Here is an 8867-nt window from a genome sequence, read left to right on the forward strand (position 1 = left end):
CAAAGTAGAGTAAGATCTTGAGCTGACATGAGACAATAAACAATCCTTGGGATGTACGCTAACAACAGCAACCTTGCAAAATGCACCACCCAAAATAGATACAAAACAAAAACACCCCTTCTCTCTGTTTCCCCACTGGCAGACTTGAACATACACCAAGTCATCCAACAATTATTTTAATTCGACATTACATGAAAGAAAAAAGAGTCATGTTAAAAGATACCAAATGACCTGAAAATGTAGATACTTTCCACTTTTCTTAGAATCTTGATTATATCCTCCTTATCACTTTCTCCCTTCTGTCAACTCCTCTGTTCCCTCCTCCTTCAACTGAGGTCCAGGCTGAAGCAGTTGTTCAAGGAATTACCTAGTTCTAGAAGTCCATGGAGGATAGTATCACGAGTCCAGATCAGTGAGGAACAGAACACTAAGGTATGGCCCTCTACTTCTTCTCCTACCCAGTCTCATAGCTGACCTCATTCCAATTTAAGTTTTAGGGGATGAAAGAATCACAGATTACTTTTGTGAAACTGCCCAGGGTTGCAAACAGAGGTATTTGCTATTCTGGCCACAGGGTTGAAAAGAAGTGAGTAGAAGATAGGGTATAGAAAAAAACAAGTAGAACTGGAGATAGGCATAGCTTTTTTCATTAGGAATATTTTGCCAAAATTTTGGCTGTAGAGCAGGAATGTTGCCTTCTGGTGTCTTCATAGGACACTGGGTGTCTAGAGTTTCACTGATGACAACAGCTGTGGTGAGGAGACATGGAACGGGGTGTTGTTCTGGTAATAATACCCACTTTAGCACAGCAAATATCCTTGACAGTGGAACCCAGTAACTCACTTATTAGGGGATATCTGATGGTGACCTTTTCATCATAGACACCAGTGCCCCCAATATCTCCTATGCCTTTGGTAGCTCATTAAGCAAAGGGCTGGAAAGGATATTCATGAACTACAGAAGGACAAATCAGCCCATTGAGTGAAAATAGAGACCTTTTATTTCATTTGTTTTTTAAAGCAAACATGGTAGACATTATAGTCACCAAGATGACTGGAGTTGTCAACTGGCATTGACAACAGTTCCCAAAATCATTGGGGAAGAATATAAGGGGCCTGGAGGTCATTCAAAACAGACAGCAAAGATCCAGAGAAATCCCATGTTTTAATAGTATTGGCATTCTGTTTACGGGTGTTTTTGATGAACTTTCCACAGAGGCTGATAAGTGAGCATAGATTGCAGGTTATAGAACCCAATTCCTATGCAGGCAGTTGTATTCATGTGCATGGCAGTGAAAAGGCTGGGGCCCGGGGTGGGGAGGTAGAAGTGGGGAGGTGGGGGCAGAAATGATCTTGTGAGATAATTTCCAAAGGTTCCCACTAGATGGCGGTGTCAGTCAGCACATGAGTCTACAAAGGTTTCTCAGGAGTCTGGTCTGAATGGGAAATGTCATTACACAGATGAGAATATAGAGGATTGGGGAGGCAGGACAGCATGGTCCAAGATCACCCATGGCTAGTACTGTTCCATTCTCCTTGCCTCAGGCTTCTAAGGACAACACAATCATCTCAGTTTCTGCTTCCAATACTCTCGAAGGTTTTTGTCTTGTTTTGTTTTAAATCTTTAACCTCTTTTCTTTATTTACCTCCTAACAAAACAAGTGCTTTGAACAGAGTGGTTAGAAGTCTTGGATGGCAGCTACATTGTAGCTCCTCAGGACGTGTGGGATAAAGTTCAAATGCTATAGCATAGTTTATAAAATATTCCCCATGGTGCAGAATCTCCTCACTTTTACTATAGGGTCTATGTTACTTGAAGCTCTGTCAACTATGTATGGCACTTTTTATGTTCTGAAACCTAAATCTTTAACAGATCCCAAACTGCTTCTTTAGGAAGCATCTCCTGGCCCATTTGGGAGATTTGATCACTGTTGACTTGTGCCTTTACTTTACCTACTCTGTATCGTTTAGCTCATAGGTTGAAGGTTGTATAACAGCCAGGGACCAAGAAATGCCCACATTACCCCCCCCCCCCATAATCCCCTACCAAATTAGTCAAGAGTTTCTTGGTTGTGACACAAATCCAATTAAGTCTACCCTGGACAAGAAAAGAAGCATTACTGGCTTCACAAAGGGTGCAGGTACAGGTAAGAAAGGTTGAAAGCAAGGTTTATATTATCTCTCTGAACATTTTTGCTGTTTTCTCTGTTGCTTTAAGTGTCAAATTCATTCTTTGCTGTGGAAGGCTGATTTTTTCCCACTGGTAGAGGACATGGATCCTAACTGCTTTATGCTTATTTCTTGCCAACTTCACCACCAGGAAGGAAAAACCTCTCTTCAACGAAGATTCAGTTAAATAACAAGGAATGACACTTGCAAAAAGATAAGCCTGTGATCAAATCAGGGTCAGTCATTACTATTGTCATCAAGGGTTTATGTGTCCTGATTGGTTTTTCCTGGGTCATGTGCCCATAGTCTATGACTGAACAGCCTTCGGTTCAATCGGCATGACTGGGGCAAGACAGGAGAATTTCTGAAAAGGAAAGTGCTCTTACCAAAGGAAATGATAGCTGTGAGGGGGACAGGGTGCTGGGCAAGCAGTAATGGATGCCCATTTCCCAGCCACCCACGTGCCCAAAGGAGACATTTACAAAAGAAAAAATAAAATTAAAAAAGGAAATTAAATTAATCTCCAAGTGTCTATTACTAGTCAGGTCAGTAACATGTAGCCCTCAACACAAAGTTCTGAATTAAGCACAAGGCTTCATTTTGAGGTTAAAGTCGAATTTTCTGCCTATCTCTTAAACTCAGAAGTCATAGATCAGTAACCACCATGCTTAGGAAAACAGAGCAGAGCTTCAAACCACAAGGAGGAAGGAATTTGGTGAAGTCACCGACACAATAAAGACCATGAAGCTTGTTGGGGCACTTTCTCATTCTAGCTGACAGAATCTGAAACCCCCTAGGAAGCCGAGCTGTGTCCCAAATAGTAGATCTGTGTCTCAGCCACCTGTATAGATAAATGCTCCCTGTGTGGTCGGTAGGAGTTGGGAAGGGGTGGGTTGATTGGTGGAAGTGTTTGGAGTGTTTCCTCCTCTGCATTTGTTCCTTCTGTGTTCTGTTGGCCCAGTGAGCTCAGAGGCATAGTCCTCACTCAAGTGTATGGTCAACTAGGAATGAGATAACTCCCCTGAGTGGAAAAGACCAACAGTCACCAAGGGAAACCCCTTGGCTGTCCCCAATATTTACTACTAATTCTTACATGGTCCAGAAAAATAGGCAGTTCTGTTGCTGACTTTAGAAATTTCTGAAGTTGACAGAGTAACACATTTAGCCCAAGGTCATAGATTGACCAAATATTGACCCAACATTGACCCGTGCTTTATTTCTCAACTCAAATAATTCCCAACCTCTTAGAAAAATCTGGTTCACTGGAACACTAAACACCTGAGTAGCGCAGTGTCCATAATATAAAAAATGCCCCCAACTGAAACTATATGAATCCCCTCCCTTTATTAAGTTCCCTCGGAGATATTTAAGCTCTAGTAACAAACTCCCTTTCTTTGTTGCCATGGAGAAAACAAAATCTCTCTTCCTTTGGGGAAATTAAAGTTCCAGAGAAATTAAAGGCCAGGAGTCTCATAGCAATTTCCTTATTTTGTCCAATCCCAGCTGGAGACAGCCTCACTGTGTTGATTGGTTACTCCCCTGCAGGGCCCATCTTCCCACCCCTCACCTTCCTCTGATCCTTTCCTTCCCTTCCCTCTGCCCAGAAAGCTGGTGCCTGGGAACTGCATCATTGGTGCTCCCTTGTCAGCTGACTTTTCGTCAGGTTCAGCCAACAAGAGATATTGATAGGAGATTGGCAGTTGGGAAAAAAAGAGTTGGAATAGTTCTTCCAGCTTCCTCCCTGCTTTGGGACACATTTCTGGTAGTGGTTCTGTACTTCAACAACTATAGATTCTGTCCAATAACCCCATCTCCCCAATTGTATCTCTTACTGAGCTAAGAGACCAGTTTTTCCTGTTCTTTCTTATTGAGGGTATTACCAGGTTTCTGCTATTGCCAGCCTTGGGTTCCTCAGCAACCCTGTTGACTCTCCAAATTCTGTCCACATCTCTGTTAGTCTTTTAATTAAGGCCTATTCCTTTGAATGACTGGACTTGCATCCTGCTTCCTACTGTGACCTTGACTTCCCACTTAAATACCTGGCACAAGGCAGCCTGGATACAATGGGCTCTTCTCCAACATCAGCATTCTGGGATGTCTTCCACCAGAGTGAATGGAATCATTTTAGCACCTGCATTATTGAAATAATTCCAACTTGAAGTCTCATCTGTTCCATTTTTCCAAAGTTCCAAAGGATAAGAGGACACACGGATGTCATGGTACCAATTCTAGACCCATACTATTTAGTTACAACAATAGCATTTCCTAAACAAGAGTGATGTTTCCAGAACACAGTGCTTATTACGGTCTCTAGGCCTACATTGCTCTTGCCAGCTGTCAACATTAACACAGGCAAAGCTCTATCTGGGAGAATTAAGGTAGACAAGGAAAAGAGAAGAGAAAATATGGGTTTTAGCTTCCCTGGGATGGCTGTTGTGGTCCTCAGAAATGCTGTTCTCCAAATACCCTCCCATCTTCCCTATTCCAGGCACAGAAAAGGGCTATATTTCCTGGTCTTTTCTTGGCATTGAGTGGGGTCTTATGACTAATTCAGGCAATAAATTATGATTAGAGATGACTAAAAATGATGTGTGTCTATTTGTGGCTGAGCATTTAATACCTGGAGCAAGAATCATTAGAGCACTCATTCCTTCTGGCATTCTGACCAGCTGAGTTCAAAATGGTAGATGTTTCACAAACCTGAGACCCTGAGTGACTAAGATAAGCAGAACACCCAAGTTAATCCATTATGAGCATGAAGTAGAAGGGAAATATCTTTGAGCCACCAAAATTTGGAGATTGTGTATTTCTACAGTACAATCTAGCTTATCTTGAGGGTTATGAAATATTTTAACATAGAACCCTTGTGAACTCAATGATGTTTACCACTTGTTTCTTCCCTAAGCCTCATAGAAGCCCAACTTTTAAAAACTACAGCAACTGTCCCTAGCTTATACTTCAGAAACTCAGGGAAATACATTAGGGCATTTGCCCCCTACTCTCTAAAATCTTGTCTCCCTTAAGACTTGGATCACCAAGACTTTGGCTGATGTGTTACTCTGAAGGCAGCACCCAAATCCCTTTCCTCTACCAGTTTGCCTACAGCAGCAGTTCCCCTGTGGAAGAAGAAAAAAACTCTTGAGTAGCATTTGAGAATGAGGTGCTTTTTTTGGTTTTGTTTTGTTTTGTTTTTGTTTTTGTTTTTTGTAGATGAAGAAGATGGAGTTGTAATCACAAAAGCTATTCTACCCACCAAAGATTAAAGGGCTTGTTTTGAATCGCCTTTGCTCTGGCCCAGGCCAGAGCCCCACCCTCTCCACTTGGAGTGAGGTTAGCAGGCAGAGACATATTGTATGCATAATTACTTCCACAGTATAATGGTCCCAAGTAAGTCTCCCTTGACCCTAGGAAAGACATTTTTAATGCAGGCCAAGAAAAGACCCAAACTTATTCAAGATCCTGAACTAAGTATAATACTAGAGACCTCAACCTTCTAATATAGTGCTTAGGTCCCCAGTTCTGTGAATGTACTCGATCTGTCATGATTACCCAAAGAGGGGGAGGAGTTTAATAGTGTTAGATGGTATACCATGAGACTCCAGAATGTCAGTTGTCCCTCCAGTTCACAACATTCTTTAGAAAAACACAACGAACAGGAGCTGAATTGAAAAGAAATGACTGCTTGTGGCTGGACCAGGAACTTTCTTCTGATATTTATTCTTTGAAAAAGCTAGTAGGAGATCTAAGAGGGCTTGGTAGCATACTTCCAATATGGCCCACAAAGATTCCCACCTAGTGGTATCTACACTTTTGTGTAGTCCCCGCCCTCTTTGTATCAGGGCTGTTCTGTGTAACCAACAGCATGAAGAAGTGATGGTATGCCACTTCTAAAATAAGATTTTATGATACTAGGCTTTTTTTTTTTTTTTTTTTTTTCTTTGAGGGGGCAGTCCTTTCCCCCCCAAAGTCTTGGATCACTTGAATCTCCCTTTTGGTTCTGAGGGAAGTCAGTTGCCTTGGGTTTTGGACACTCAGGGAATCCTGTGGAGAGGCCCATGAGGTCTTCATTTCAGCAGCCTGGGGAGAAATCAAGGGTTGCCAACACCCGTATGTGTAAGCTTGGGAGTGGATCCTCCAGCCCCAGATGTCTGGTTTCCTAAGACAACAGTTTGACTGCAAATTCTTGAGCCAGAACCAGCAAGCTAAGTCACTCCTGAATGCCTGACCCTTCAATCTGTGAAATAATATTTGTTCTTTTAATCTGATAAGTTTTGGAGCATTTTGTTACATATCAAAAAACAACTAATAAAAGGCCAATGACTCTGAATCATTGAGCCTTCCCAAACTCCAATTGGCCTACTTTGGACTGGAACTTGAAGCAACATTCAGCCTCTTGGTTATACATTTTGAGGTTGAGGGTCATTATCCTGGGCACGAGTAAACCTGGCCTGCCCATTAACTCTTTATTCTTTTGGGAGGGGCAAAGGAATAGGAAGGGAATGGGTATATAAACAGCTTGAGAAAGGAGGTTAGAGATTTATTTTTTTACACTTACCTATGCTAATGCTTTTCTTAATTATCTGTGCAATTTTTTTCTTGTTGGCTGCTGAGCTGGGCAACACCTCTATTCACTCTTTGTCAAATGTACCTGATTATGTGCATAGATGCTGGATGGGAGGTTTTCTTATAAAAGTGGTGGAGGTCTGAGTTTAGCTCCAGCAGACTGAGGCTCTGGGCCCATGGAGAACCACTGTAGAGTTGGGGAGGAAGCTTTTCTCTCTCTTCCTGAGGTAACTCAGGAAAGCAGGTATCTCTAGGATGGAAAGGCATCTCTAGGATACCTTGTATTCATGCCGCAGGAAGCGGTGTGCCTCCTGTCTCTCACAGAGAGGGGATCAGATGGATTAAATCCCTAGAAACAGAACAGCTAAGACTCACCTTAAGTTTCCCCCCACCACCCCCTGGAATACTTGGAATAGTTTCCATTGTCCTAACTGGACCTTGACTAACATAGGTTCTATCCCCTAGGAAATCAGAAGAGGACAAAAATGGAGTGAATAAACATGTAAGTCTCACTTTTTCACACCAACTCTGACATCAGTTAGGTATTCAATGCTGATGTTAAGAGCCAAATGGAACAGATGCATAGGGCAGGGTAGAGGGGTGGGGTGGTCCAGAGCTTCCATTTCCATGCCTTTTCCAGCAGTACCACCTGCCCAGCCCGTCTCAATATGTGCACTAATCAAGAAATTCCTTCAACCTCATCATTTAGGGATTTTTATGGTGGTTTTATTATGTAGGCACGATTGATGAAATCATTAGCCATCAGTGATTGAGCTCAATTTTGAGCCCCTCTCTTCTCCCAGAGGTTGAAGGGTAAGGACTAAAATCTTTAATCTTCTAAGTATGTGGTTGTTTTTGTGGCAACCAGTCCCATTCAGAGGCTATCCAGTGACCCACTTCCAATCCAGGAGTCACTTCATTAGCATACAAAAAGAAAAAAAAAAAAACAGTGAATTCCAAGGGTTTTAGGAATTCTGAGCCAGGAACCTGTGACAATCAAATGTTAGTATATCACACCTTGAGACTCTAGAATAGAGTGGCAAAGAGTTGGAGTGATTTTGTATCCCACACCAGGGATACATACAGGGCTATATTGCTGGGATTCCAATTGTCCCAAGTCTCTAAAATGGGCTGCTCTGGGCTATAGGCGTATATCTAACACATCAACTCTTATCACATGGAAGAGTAAGGGAGCTAGAAATAGGAAATATTTTTCTTTAGAAAGGAGTCACTTTAGGCAGAAACCAAACCCTTTCAAAAAATGCCTTGTACTGCCTGCTTTCGGATTATTTCAAACAATGTCCCAGGTGACAGTTTCCTTTATGCTAGGCTAAACCTAGGCTTTGCCAAAAAACACAGACATGACTACCTAGAATATTTAAAAATTTTCACTGAGAGTTTTGAAGCATAAAGAAAAACTGAGAATTTAACACAAGAAGCAAATGATTCTTGGCTCCAAGAAAAATCAGACTAGCTACACTTTGATTTCAGTGTAATTGAATTACCTTTATAATTAAGCAAGCACCCTATAGGAAACCTATAACTTCCCTTTTAAAAGGTGCTTTTATTTTTTCCCCCTTTATATGTATGTATATATTTAAATCTTCAGCTGAAAGCTCTATTACCAATACCTAAACCCATTTATGGTTCCTCAGCACATTTCACTGGATGAGACTGGTTTCATTGGGTTTCTCATGTGGGCATATGGTACTTCTAGAGAACTAAAAGTTTGTGCTCACTGTAGGGAAAAGCTGGTCTCCTCCTTCCCCGGGAGTGAGACTTTCTTCATTTGAAAATAAAGTAGGGTGCACCGAAGTGAAGGGAAATAACCGACATTTTACTTAGTGATTTTCTGCAAAACAAAATATCATGGAAACAAAACAATTCTTGAAACTTGCCCTATGGTGTTCCACTGCACAGGAGCTGTTCAAAAATTAAAATAAACCAATAAACTGGAGTTACTTTTTTATTTCCATATGGGGGAAAATATGTAAAGCTATGGTAATATATACGCACTCACAAATCCCAAAATGCATGTATTGCAGTTGGTAATGTTTTCATAGACTTGCAAATGTCAAGATAAAAGTCAAGAGTACTTCAATCTTGTACTATTTGTGACTATGCAAAGTTTTGCAT

The sequence above is a fragment of the Mustela nivalis genome (genome assembly GCF_964662115.1).
Source record: "Mustela nivalis genome assembly, chromosome: 5".
NCBI classification, from domain to species: domain Eukaryota; kingdom Metazoa; phylum Chordata; class Mammalia; order Carnivora; family Mustelidae; genus Mustela; species Mustela nivalis.